Genomic DNA, 12,839 nt, shown 5'->3' on the forward strand with positions numbered 1-12,839 from the left:
AGTGGGGGCCACCAGTGTTCCTGCCTGCCTCCCTGCCTGCTGCCTAAGTGGGGGATGCTGGATATGAGGGGGTGCACCAGTGCTCTTGGGGGGTGCACATGCACCCCCCATGTGTTACGGTAGCTTGTCATATTTTATGCTTTAAAGTTGCACCTGTTTATAGAGTGGTGAATTATAGCATTGTTTGAAGTTTTCTTTATATTTAGCCTAAAGTTCTGTATAACCCCGTTGTTATCTGAACTTTTCATTTTGCTGGTGTTTGCAATATCAGCTGGACTTGTTTCTTGCAAGCAGCTTATGGCCTTGAGTTTGCTCACATGATGTTTCATTCCTTTTTCTATCACTGAGAAGTTTTTCTAACACAACATAGTAATACTTTTGTTGCTAGCTCAAATTAACTGAACTTGGCACTAGCTGAATCAGAGGGATGAAATGATTGGATATGTTAATGAAAGGTGATAAAGGAGACCAATGGATAATGCTTAAAGTAAAACACTGGAAAAGAGCCAAATTAAGAGGTGTGCTCATAATGGGGCTGTTGAACAAAGGAATACGCTGACAGGATAAAATATGAACAATATGCTGATTGCAGAGAGACCAATCCAAAAGGAAGGAATCATCAAAGGAGTCAAGTTAAAGAAAAGCATAAAAGGGAAAGAAAGAAGTTGAGTGTGTCGTCGTTGTCGTCATCATCATCATTTACATCATGAATCCAGCTTTCAACACCTGTCTGGATCATCCCAGCCAATGACGCACCCTTTGCCCTTTGTTTCAGGAACTGAGTGGCCGTCTTTTCTGTGAGGCAAATTAACTTCTGGGATTGGGTGAGATCATTGTACTAAGTATTTTTTCTCTCTCTGAATACAGAAACTGCTGAGATAATACTTGTATTAATAAAGTTAGACTTTGATTTTAGGACACTGAGTTGTTTGTGTTCATATTTCACGTTCCATTTAAGGGTTATTTGTGCTTTAATAATCCCTAAACACTATCTGCTGATCAGCAGTGTGAACACCATGCATCCCCTACAAGTTGCCACTGCATCCATCAGCCAAGAGTTCTCAGTTGTGGATCCTGAGTTGATCATAGAAAAGAATGGCTACAAGGGATTCCAGGATGCCATCAAGTCCAACCTCCTTAAGTAAGGTATTAGGCAAAGAGATTCGGCTCACTTTTGTCCTCTGGGTTTCCCTATTAACTAGCTCTAAGTAGCTGCAAGGTGACTTTAGGCTGGTCACTAGACTATCTGTTTGTATAGACTGTATGACAGTAGATTGTTTTGGGTCACCATTTTCAATCATCTAGCTATTCCCTCACTCCATTTAGATATCTAGGTACTTAATGGAAGGTGTTGGGTTCCTCCTTAGTGGCCAGATAGTTAAATTTAGGTGCTGTATTACTTCTTGTGGGGCACCTAAATCATTCATTTTTATCTGATTCTAACTGCTTTGCTGGATGGAAGTCAACTGGAGCCATCTGTTTACATTGTCTTTGTCAAAGCCACAGTGTGATGCAGAATGTGAAAAGAAATGCACAAAATGAGAGACCCTGAATCTTCAGGTAGGATGATGCACAGTCAGAGGGATTACTTCTGGAGTAAATACCTTTCTATAGACTCAGTCGATTCTACATTTAGATTAAAATAATATTAAGAAGAAATGTGTTTCAATATACATACATTTGGAATTGGATTGAGTTCTCTTTACAACTTAGTAAAGTTTCCTGAATGAGACTTATATGGTAAAAGAGGAAAGAAGGGTGCATCTGCACATGCATTTAAGCATGACTAAATTTAATGTGCATTAAGCTAATGCTAATTTTTTCTTTTTGAATTTTTTTTGGCAGGTGTCTATACATGCAGGGACTTGGCTCTAAATTTAGGGCCAAGTCCCTGCAACCCTGTCATGTGCTCCTAGTGGCAGGGCAGACCCGGCACTAAAGTTAGTGCTGGGTCACATCTACATGTGTGTTAATGTGTTTTAACTAATCACATCTAAATTTGATACCTGTATTTGCAGGTACCGGTTTGATACCAGTTTTTGGATTAATAAGTAATTCTTTGGTCACAATTTTTATGTATTTTTTTTTTCTCTTTCATGATAAAGCTTATTGTAAGAAGGTAGGTAGAGCTTTCAAGGGGAAAAAACCCTAGCTGCACATTCATTTTCTGTCTGGCTGGAAGGCTGGGAGTCAGCTGCAACTAATGATGAGTGAATGATGGTGAAGCTACAAAGAGGGATAAAAGCTACCAGGGCAGCATACAGAGGGAGAAGCATAAAGCCTAGGTTGCCTTCACAGGGTCTGAGAAGACCACAGGCTTTGGTTGGTCTGTCTGTTGCTTGCATGCTTGTTTGTTTATTGTTTGTTTTGTTTCTGTGGGGACAAGATTGCCCCATGAAAGAAAAAAAAACTTCCTGGAAACACAAAATATAGAGTTAGCTGGTCTTGAGAAGGGAGCTGGGTGAGTAACATCTTTACACTCATGCAGCTAAAATCCATTTTAATGTTAGAGGTAGTTTTGCATTTGAACACTCCCACAGAAATTAGTAGTGTCAGTCTAAGGACTCCTTAAGAACATTTATACAACCCTGGCTGGCAGGGGCAAATGCAAGGGACAAATGCTTTTAAAAGTGCTATATTACAGTTCTAGTGAGAGCTTGTCATTGACATAAATGAGATCACAACTTCATACCAAGTGTCTTAAATTAAGTGGGAAGTCAGTGATTCTCAACCAGGCTGCCATAGCACTCTGGGATGCTGCCAAATTCTTTGGAGGTTGTGTTGAGGTATGAGGATATGAGCAAATAAGTCCAGGTGCAGTTAGCCTTACTGACCACATCCTCACGTTGGCGGCCCATGTTCATTTTAGAATCAGTAATGACTCCAAGATCTCCCAGCCCTGGGGGACTCCACTGCCCACATCCCTCCAGGTCGAATATGGCCCATCCACCACCACTGTCTGGGTGCAGCCCCCTAGCCAATTTCCAACCCATCTGACTGTGTAGGCATCAATGCCTCAGTCACCTAGCTTTTTAATTTGGATTCAGCCCAATTTGGGAGCAATGATTTGATTCGTTGATTCAGATCACTGTCCCAATTCAACTTGGCTGAATCTGAAGATTCGATGCTGATTCAGAGAATCAGTGATTCAGCCATAGACAGTTTTAAATGTTTTTTCTACATACGTTTGAGGTAGCAGGCACGACTCGTGAATGCTGAGATGGTGGGGTGGATGGAGCATCCCACAGGAGTGCGGGGGAGGCCCCCTGCATACTCAGCGGCAGACTTGAAAGTGGACCAGAAGTAATTCTGGTCTACTTCCGGGTCCGCTGCTGAGTGCACAGGGGACCCCAGGTGCCCCTCCCCAAGATCCAGGAGGCATCATTTGCTGAACTGGGGGGGGGGGGGAGGAGGTCTCACACATGCTCCACAGCGGACCTGGAAGTGGGCCTGAAGTTCTTCTGGTCCACTTCCGGGTCTGCTGCCAAGCATGCTGGGGACCCCCTGTGCTCCCATGAGATGCTCAATCTGTACCCTGAGATATGTAGAAAAAAACATTTAAAGCTATGTCTATGTCCGAATCATCACATCTCTCTGAATCAATTTGGAGGGTTCCAATTCAACTTGGAGAGATTAAAGGACCTCTTGATTATATTTGGATTCGGAGATTTTCCCTACCTAGGGAAAAAAGAAAAGCGAGCTACAGATGCTTCCCCCTCCCCCCCCCCAACTACAGCAGATAGCTCAGAGCAGCCAAGCAGAAGCCAAGTTCCAGCAAGTCTCTGTGCAAGGAGGGGGAGGGGAGAGAGAAGGCTGCAAAGGTGCCCAGGTACCCAGAGGACTGCAATTTAACTCGAGTTGGAAGGGGAACCAGTACAAAAGTTCAATAGATTGGCCTAACCTAAAATGCTTATGTCTGGTACTACATCCATCCAAGTCTAGCTTAGACCAGGTTCCACCATTTTTAAACCACTCTATGTGCACTGAACTTCTGTTTGTATATGGGTGTACATTGATTTCTGATCACTTATACTGGTATAAATGTAATATCTGTACCTAAACTGAGATCACAGTTTCTTCCCTTTACAGAGCAGATGGCACTGGGATGGAAGTCTGACTACTTGAGTTACCAACTCCCTCTGGACTATTTGAGAGGCAGTGCAACAGTATACTGCCTGCTACTATGGGCTACATTGTAAACTGAAAGTAGTTAATACTTAATAGCTCTTATTTCATGCAAGGGAGTGTTTCTTAATTTGTGTCTATTCAGTGCCTGGCACAATACAGTGCCAATCTCACAATTCAAATAAAAACAAATAATATTCTATTAAAAAAGTGGTGTGCAAAATCCACTGAAGCACTGTTTGACTGCAGTGTGAATGCCAGTGTAGGTAAGTGGCTGAGATATCAATAAATGTGCATAAAGATTGATGGAACCAGAGAGCCTCATGCAGATCTCATCTGATCCATGAAGAATAATGTATAAATATCCAATGTGTCAGCCTAAACATGGCAAAAATAATAAATAAATCCTGAAGCCAGAACATGTTACCTTTTACCCATCTGCAAGCATGGGAAAACTGGCTGTGCCCACTATCTCTTAGTGACGTCTCATCTCTAGAATTGTATGTGTTGATACTTAAAGCTAAATGTAACATCTGCTTGTATTTGACCAGCAGCATACATTTTTTTTTTTATTTAAAAAATTGCCATTTTTTATTCATAGATTCATAGATTCATAGATGTTAGGGTCGGAAGGGACCTCAATAGATCATCAAGTCCGACCCCCTGCATAAGCAGGAAAGAGTGCTGGGTCTAAATGACCCCAGCTAGATACTCGTCTAACCTCCTCTTGAAGACCCCCAGGGTAGGGGAGAGCACCACCTCCCTTGGGAGCCCGTTCCAGACCTTGGCCACTCGAACTGTGAAGAAGTTCTTCCTAATGTCCAGTCTAAATCTGCTCTCTGCTAGTTTGTGGCCATTGTTTCTTGTAACCCCTGGGGGCGCCTTGGTGAATAAATCCTCACCAATTCCCTTTTACAAGCCATTGCTTTGTTAAAATGTTTTTCTTCTCATTGTCCATATTTCATAGTTTCATAGTTGGTAGGGTTGGAAGGGACCTGAGCAGATCATCAAGTCCGACCCCCTGCCATGGCAGGAAAAAGTACTGCGATCAAACGACCCCAGCAAGGTGTTCGTCTAACCTCCTCTTAAAGACCCCCAGGGTAGGATCCAGCACCACTTTGCTTGGAAGTTGGTTCCAGATCCTAGCCGCCCTGACTCTGAATGAGTGCCTCCTGATATCTAGTCTGAATCTACCCTCTGCCAGCTTGTGACCACTATTTCTAGTCACTCCTGGTAGTGCTCGGGGGAACAGGGACTCCCCCAATGCCTACTGGTCTCCTCTGACTAGTTTGTAACAGGCCACTAGTTCCCCCCTCACCCTTCTCTTGTGGAGGTTGAACAAGTTCAAGTCCCTTAGCCTCTCCTGGTAGGGCCTGCCCTGCTGCCCCCTGATCATGTGAGTGGCCCTCCTCTGGACCCGCTCCACAGTGTCCACATCCCTCCTGAAGTGCAGTGCCCAGAACTGGGTGCAGTACTCCAACTGCAGCCTGACCAGTGCTGCATGGAGGGGGAGGATCACCTCCTTAAACCTGCTCAAGATGCATCTGTGGATGCATGACAAGGTGTGGTTGGCCTTCCTGACTGTCCCCGCACTGCCAGCCCATGTTCATTTTGGCATCAATAATGATTCCAGGATCCTTTTCTGCTTCTGCACTGATGAGAAGGGAGTTCCCCAGCCTGTAGGTATGCTGCTGGTTCTTCCTCCCCAGGTGCAGCACTTCGCACCTGTCAGTGTTGAAACCCATCCTGTTCTCATCCGCCCACCCCTGTAACCTGTCTAGGTCCTATTGCAGCCTATACCTCCCTTCTAGTGTGCCCACATCCCCCCACATCTTAGTGTCATCAGCATATTTGAACAGGGTGCTTTTTACCCCCTCGTCCAAGTCACTGATGAAGATGTTGAACAATGCGGGTCCGAGGACTGAGCCTGGGGGGACCCCACTGCCACATCCCTCCAGGTCGAAAATGACCCATCCACCACCACTCTCTGGGTGCGTCCCTCCAGCCAGTTAGCAACCCATTTGACTGTGTAGGTGTCGATGCCACAGTCCCCAAGATTTTTAATGAGAATGGGGTGAGAGACACTGTCAAAAGCCTTCCTGAAGTCCAGAAAGACTACGTCCACTGCTACCCCTGCATCTAAGGATTTTGTGACCTGGTCATAGAAGGCCACCAGGTTGGTCTGACAGGACCTGCCTCTAATGAACCGTGTTGTTTGCTCCTAAGCATAACTTCCCCTGCTGGCCCCTCGTCTACATGTGCCAGGATAATTCTCTCAAAAAGCTTACCCAGGATCGAGGTAAGACTAACTAGCCTATAGTTTCCTGGGTCCTCCTTCCTCCCTTTTTTGAAAATGGGGATCACATTGGCCCTTTTCCAGTCATCTGGCACCACACCAGAGCACCACAAGTGCTTGTAAAGCTGTGCCAGGGGGTCCCGCAATGACCTCTGCCAATTCCCTCAGCACTCTGGGGTGGAGATCGTCAGGACCAGCTAATTTAAATATGTCCAGTCCCTCCAGAAGTTCCCTGACTATATCCTCACTGACCCTAGGCCTGGGTACACCTCCCCTGGGGCCTGAGGGAGTTCCAGAGGGTGGGCTGGTCCAGTCCCTGCTCAGGAAAATGGAAGCAAAGAAATTGTTAAATAGGTTAGCATTGTCGTCTGGTGTGATGACCAGATTTCTTAACATATCTTGCAGAGACCCCACATTACCCGGTACCTTCTTTTTGCCCCTATGTATTTAAAAAAGGACTTCTTGTTGTCCTTGATCTGGGTAGCTAGTCCCAGTTCCATCTCCACCTTGGCCTTCCTGACTGCCCCCCCTGAAGCCCTGGGCTACCGAGGTATAGTCTCCCTGGTGATGGCCCCTCCCTTCCTTTGGGTGTACGCCTCCCTTTTAGCTAGGAGATGTTCCCGTATGCTTTTGGTGAGCTATAGGGGCTTTTGAGCCCTCTTGCCCCCTTTGATCCTTGTTGGGATTATCTCCCTTTGGGCTTGGAGGATCGTCTCCTTAAGGAATGACCACTCTATTTAAAGTCTTCCACCTGGCTACTGCCTCTTCTTATCTTCCTAGCATTTCTTTCCCCTTCTCAACTCTACATTTTCACTTTGTTTCCTTCCCATTTGAGTAACCCAAAGTTTGGGGCTCTCATCTGTTTCCCCAGAGGTACAAGGGGGAGGGTTGGAGATGCATTTCTTTCTTCTTTGAATCTCTTCTGGTTTACTCCTTTCTTGGGACAATTTTGGGGTTCTCCATTACCCTAACATGGTTCTCTTCTTCGGGTTCCTTCACCCAAATGGCATTCAATATCCTTCCTGAAGTCTCTCTCAAACATTCCCCCTGACAATTCTGTTCTTCAACCTCACTTTTTCTTGTTACCTTGAAATCTTAGGGACCTTTTGGAGAACAGTCAGCAAAATTTGGAGAGGAAGTGTATCAGCACTTGTATCAGTTTGAACTATGAACTTTCAATACAAACTGTAACCCTTGACTAGCCAAGTTGAAGAAGGAGAAAGCAGTAATGGGCTCAAATTAATGTGGATTGATTAGTCAATAAAAAGATCAGAAGTGGTTGGGGGGAGAAAAGAGAAGTGAAAACATTCCTGGTGGTGTGGGCTACATTAATACTTACAGAGCTGGATGGCTAGTAGAGCCAAACAGCACTTCCTTTCATTCACTATCTGAGCTATGGCTTCAGACTCTGTTAAGGCTGAAGAAAGCATTTGGTTCATTAGGATCACACTCCAAGTATAATAAAAGAGAATAATTTGTGACTCATTCTGTTTGACAAGGTACAGATATCTTTAATGTAACCAACAAGCATGTTTAGATATAGTGAAGTCAGTGCTGTTTCAGTTAAGTTGTAAGTTGTTTTGACATAAAAGGTTTTGCATTCCTTTTAAAGAAATATATCACCCCAAATAGTCAAACTCTAAACTTGAGGAAAGAACTGATTTTCATTTTCTTCCCTTTAACCTGGAAGTGTAACTGTAAGTGAAACTGAAACACTTGGTTATTCAGTCATTGATTTGGGCTGTTAGACTAATATTTCCAAAAGTAAGTGCCTAACTTCTGGCATGCAAATCTGAGTTTATGTACCAAAATAGGTAGACTGATACTCATGGGCACTGAGCATCAATTTTTTGTTTCTTGTAGTGCAATGTTCAATTAAGAATGCTTAGATAGCTGGCATGAATTGTTGAGAGTTGACAAACTTGACAAATTGGTTTCACCTATTTTAATATATTGCAGACTTACTGAAGAGGAAAACAGCAGAAATAACATCTATATTTCAAATGAATTTATTGCTGCATAAAACAATACATTACAGAGTTAGCAAGCATGGTATGAGGCAAACTTACTGGAATGAGTAATAGACCATTGTATAAAAACAACACGGATTTACAGAGATATATCCATTGGTAGCATCGCAAGAGTCAACATTAGCCTTGGCTTTCATTCACCCTGTATATAAGTGACCTGCATTGAAATCCTATTTTGAAATTGACATCACGCATTTTCAAGACTGCAGCAGATGTGGGCAATTTGGAAAGCCAGAACAAGCACAAGGAGTTCAGAACAACCTGAAGGGATTTGTTTGAAGGATGGCCTGAATGTAAACTGAAGAGCCTTGAGACCTGTAAGTAATACAGGGATCCATATCTAATGTGAGCATGAAATGAAATCCAGATTGAAAGAGACCCAAGTGGCATAGATAGCAATCTTAAAACAAGTATTTTTACTGTGAGTTTTCCTTACAAGTTTTTTAGAAGTCTTTGGGTATATCAGTGTAGGTAAAGAACTAAGCAAGCATGTTGTCTAGCCGTCCTGTAAAGTGTAAAATCGTAACTGAAACATTGTTCCTTAAATGGGCACATATTATGTAAGAAAATTCAAAGCAGAGATGAAAACAATACAATTGGATAATTAAGTCCAACTGAAATGTTATGCCCTTCTATTTATGTTATACTGATAGCTAACAAAATAATTTAGAAGAGTTTAAAATTACTATGGGTAGGTTGAGAGTGAAAATCACTAACAAAAGACAACTTGAGAGTCAGATTAGTTTTTATAAACAAAGGTGATGAAGGTGGTTGTTTTAAGGAGGATGAAAACTATAATAAGGTCTAAGTTGTAGTAGCATGGGCATTGACTGCTCACGTATAACAGAATCATCCTCATGGGTGGCCATGATGCCTCTGGAGTCCTCTTCCCCCCTTGCTACTTTTACCTTCTTAGGGTAATCTCCCCTTCAATTCATCTGCCACACCTTGATGTAATTATGCTTTTAGAAAGAGAGAGGGTCCCTCAGGTTTCCCCAAGTAAGTTCTCATGCTTGTGAACATGGGTGTCACTGCTCATCACTTTACATGGCCTCCATCTCCCCTTTTAGCAACACCCAAGCCTCCTGGATACCACCAATCATTGGGCATTAATACCCACTGTCTAATCCAGTCAAACTCTCATCCATGGATCTTCATCCCCAGCAGAAACTTCAGTCAATGCATGCCTCTAAACCTGGAATGGTCTCTACCACTGTTGAGGTGTCAAGCCCTAGTGTCTTTATCCCAGCTTCTCCTAAACTGCAGCCTCTGTGCATTGAACAATCTCAACCCCTCCCAGATTTAGGCCTGCATTTTCTGCCCCTCCTGGGCTCAGGCCTCTGTCTCTAATTGTACCTCTAATTCCCCCCAGCCCTCCAGGGCCTGGGCCTCTGTCTTCTTCCTTTCCTGGGCTCAGGTCTGATTATCTCCAGCAGACTGCTGCACGCAGGCTGCAGGTCTCTAGCCCTACTGGTTCTCACTTCTCATGGGTTGTGGGTCCCTGGCCCTATCCCTTGGGTCCTGGCCCCGATCCCAACCCAGTCAAGAACTCCACCAGCCCTACAGTTTTTCAATTTCTAAACCACCAATCTTACCTACCCCAACTCAGAAGCCTTACCACAGCCCTTTGCTCAGTAGATCCATACTTCATAGTTTCCAGGTCGGACTACTGTACCTACCCTACTTATGCCCTGGGCTTATAACTTCAAGCCCCTTCTTGGTCATGTGGCTTTTTTGATGACTGGCCTCTGCCTTGCCTGCAACTTGCTTCTCCTGCAGCCTGCCTTCCCTTGAAGTAGCAGGAGCACCAAGCTTCTTGCTACATCAGGCCATGGAAGCATGGAATGTCTGAAGAATGTTAAGGTAGTGGGATATCGGTTACTAATCAGTTATGTATCTGACGTGTAGGTTAGATGATCACCTGTCTGGGGTCTTGTGAACCCAGCATTCATTCCTGCCTCTGGCAGGGGGTCAGGCTAGATGATCTGTTCAGGTCCATCCTGACCCTAGCAACTATGAAACTATGTAACAACATAAAAAAAAAAAGACTTGTAGACACAAGGAGTGAGAATTGAAGAATCCTTTAGTGTTATAGGGGGTAAGGTCTGAATGGTTAGCATAGTAAGGTACTGTTTGCACATATCCTCCCATAGAGACTTATTAAATTAAAATGACTAGCCCCCAAATTTGTGTCTCCCCAGTAAATGCTTTGTAACTGCAGTAGGCACAAAAGGTATGGCAATGTCCAGCCAGCCAAGCATCTATTACAGTTAGTTGCTTGCCTAAAGTGCTTAAAAGACAGGGAATTGTTCTGTCAGCATTCCAACTTTTTTTCTAAATGGTTGCATGGAGAGTGGAGAGGGAATATGTTATTCCTTTGACTGTTGCCCCTGCAGAAGCAGCTGCAATTTAGCCCTATAAATTACATGTAGAAAAGATGGGCATATTGTCTACAGAACGTGATCTTCAAGATAAGTTGGCTATGGAGATTGATTTAGAAGACAGAGTAGATTTATATCTTGTAGATCACTAAATCAGAGCTCAATATATAGCATGACTTTTCATGAGTATGAGCTTGTTTCACTAGCTACCTCTCTGCTCAAAGGGGTAAGATGAAAATTAATCAGCAGAAACTAATCTCTGTGTTAGAATGCTATGAAAAGCAATATGTTCCTTTTCTAGATCTTTAAATGCTTCCTTTTATGCCTTTAAATACCTGAAGGGCTCCTTGGCCAGGCAGACAGTACTGATCTGCTAATACCCAGGTCAGAATTCTTGAACTGGTTTCTTGACCTGCTCAAGTGGCAAACTTGACTTGGAGAAGAAGAAATTCATCGCATTTCACTTCACACATCTGAATGGCACATATATAGTCTTATAACTGCAGTTATGAGTACTGAGCCATAATCTGTGGTTTCCTTCTGGATGCTCAGATATACATGTGCCTACTGAGGCCATGCTTTGGCCAGGCAACAAAATAGTATTGTCCAGGTATGTGTGAAAGGCTGGGTAAGTCCCAAAGTTTTGGTTTGACAGAAACCAACATTAATGGATGTTAGATGCCAAAAAGGGGTCCTCATAATTTTTTCCCATTAGTTAGGGCACTTGCCAAGGGAACAGGAGGCCTCCTAGCTGAGAGGGTTTGAATCTGCATCTTGTATTTCTGAGCAAAATGCCTTAACTACTATGCCACAGGCTAGGTATTTCTCTAGCCCTCCTGTTGAGCAAGAAGTGGAGACCTGTGGAGTCAGGAGGGAGTTCCTGTTGGTGAGGGGTACATAGCTTTCCTGCTCCCTAGGCAGCTGTTTTCCTTCATTTTACTTCTAGCAATTATGTGTGTATGTACTAAGAATTGAATATTGAATGTACTAAGAATATGGAGCTGCATAATTACAACTCGGATTCATGAAGTAAATAAGATTTAGCCAGAAGAGAATGAGTTGGAAGAGATGTAGGATAAATAAAAGGGTTCTTCTACCTTCACTAATTCAGATGTTATCTAAGTGTTCAGTCTGACTATAGTGCTGTTTCTCAATTCTTAAGCCAAAAACAGGTAGACTTGTCCAGTCTTAGTGATCTATGAAGGAAACATGCTTTAAAAGTACATATTGAGTGTGATTTATTCATTACATTGTGATTTATTAGGGCAATGTGACCTTTATCCTGGCACAACTACAAGATTGATAATTAAAGGTACAGATATTCTGTACAGTTAATGAAATGTTTCCAAGGCTGAGTAAACGATTTGCTTGTACATGTAATTGACTCTTCCCAATGTCTTTTTTTAATTTTGTTTGTTTTAAACGAACTCATTTCTCACCTTTCTTATTATTTTGTAAATTAAACTGTGGATGGCAAAATCAAGGATACCCATTTTTCATTTGAAATGTGAATATTTACACTGTTTTTTGGCTACAGTAAAAATCTGGCCACTGAATAGATCTGATATAAGAGCCAGAACATCATGAATTTCATTTCCAGTTCTACTGTGGACTGTCGGTGGGAAATCATACACATCAAGTAATTTTCCTCACCTTAAAATGGACAGTTTGTTTTCCCCCAAAACACTAAACTGTAATACAAGTCATACATATAATTTTCACAGGTGAATGGAATATAAAGGCTAATGATTGCTTAGAGATATTCAAACCATCTATCAAGCAAGGCGCATGATGCTCCTGTTCTCGGAAGAGGACATTTCTCTCAGTTGTTGGAATCCTTGGTTCCAGTCCCCTTTTCCAAGTGGTTTTGTGGGGTGGGGGGGTTGTTTTTTTTTACTGACTGTCTAATGTAAATGGCTTGGGAACACTGATCCTATATTCTCCGGTTTCCCAGCTTTTTTCATTCTAAGGACAGTGCTCTAACCACTGGGCTACAGATTCAACCTT

At 43.1% G+C, this 12,839-nt stretch overlaps 1 long non-coding RNA gene across 1 annotated transcript in view; it reads left to right on the plus strand.

Annotated features, from left to right (window-relative positions):
• Nucleotides 1-382: 382 nt before the first annotated feature.
• LOC109280742 (uncharacterized) overlaps nt 383-12,839 on the plus strand; it is a 63,338-nt gene continuing 50,881 nt past the window's right edge. The window contains exons 1-2 of the long non-coding RNA XR_002087150.2: nt 383-824; nt 8,381-8,768. This is a non-coding gene — a long non-coding RNA (uncharacterized LOC109280742). The remainder of the gene's footprint in view (nt 825-8,380; nt 8,769-12,839) is intronic.

The sequence above is a fragment of the Alligator mississippiensis genome, chromosome 3 (assembly GCF_030867095.1).
Source record: "Alligator mississippiensis isolate rAllMis1 chromosome 3, rAllMis1, whole genome shotgun sequence".
NCBI classification, from domain to species: Eukaryota; Metazoa; Chordata; order Crocodylia; family Alligatoridae; genus Alligator; species Alligator mississippiensis.